We start from the raw sequence: 935 nt of genomic DNA, 5'->3' as shown, positions 1-935 counted from the left end.
AACACATATACTAGCCATGAACCTTGGGGGAAAGGGATAGCAATAATGTAACGACTGAAATTAAAATCCTAAATTAAGAAAGAAAGGGTAGTCAGAAGAGGGAATGAGAGGGGGGAGAGAAGACTACTGAAGGAGCCTACTTACTTGAACTTCAACCCTTGAACTGAAAACTTAATCGATTTGAGATACTACTAGTACTAAAAACCAAATCTAGAATAAACCAAATCTAAAATTTCTAGTAGTAGAAAAAACAAATCTGAAGAAAAAATAAATTAAACTTGAAAGACATGCTTCATAGCTTGCTCTTGTCACCTAGAACTAAGACTAGAACTAGAACTGGAAAATTACAACTTGAATTGCTTAAACAATAAAAATAAAAGACTGAATCAAAAACAAAAGTGCTTGCATTAATTGAATAAAAACTTATAAAAGTGTTTAAAGCATAAACCTAAAACTAGAGCTAGAGAAAGAGATAGAGCAACTACAAAAAAAAAACCCTAGAAGAAGAATGAATTGTCCCCCCTCTTACATGAGTTGTATTTATAGGGAATGGGGAGATAGGGTAACAAATTTCTCTTTCCTAAAAGGGAGAAACCCACAATTGGTAGTTAGATCTTTTGAGACCAAAAGTGCCAAGGTGAGGAGAGAGAAGAGAGAAATAAACTTCGAGAAATTTCCTTTTTTTTTTTTTTACTTATTTTCTTTCCCTTTTTTTTTAATTTATTTGTTTCTTCTTTTTCTCCCTCCAAGGGATGATTTTCCTTCTTGCTTTGTGTGATTTGGACAAGATTTATTTCTCCCCTTTTTTTTTCTTTCTTTTTTTTTTCTCTTCTTGCGCAGGAAACCCCTCCCACGATTTTCCTTGCTTCTAATTTGATGTGAAAATCCCCTCCATGCCCTTAGTACTTTAAGTGAGTGAAAAGTAGGAAATCTTC

Source organism: Macadamia integrifolia, unplaced genomic scaffold (genome assembly GCF_013358625.1).
Source record: "Macadamia integrifolia cultivar HAES 741 unplaced genomic scaffold, SCU_Mint_v3 scaffold2405, whole genome shotgun sequence".
NCBI classification, from domain to species: Eukaryota; Viridiplantae; Streptophyta; class Magnoliopsida; order Proteales; family Proteaceae; genus Macadamia; species Macadamia integrifolia.
Note: the sequence above shows the minus strand (reverse complement) of the source record.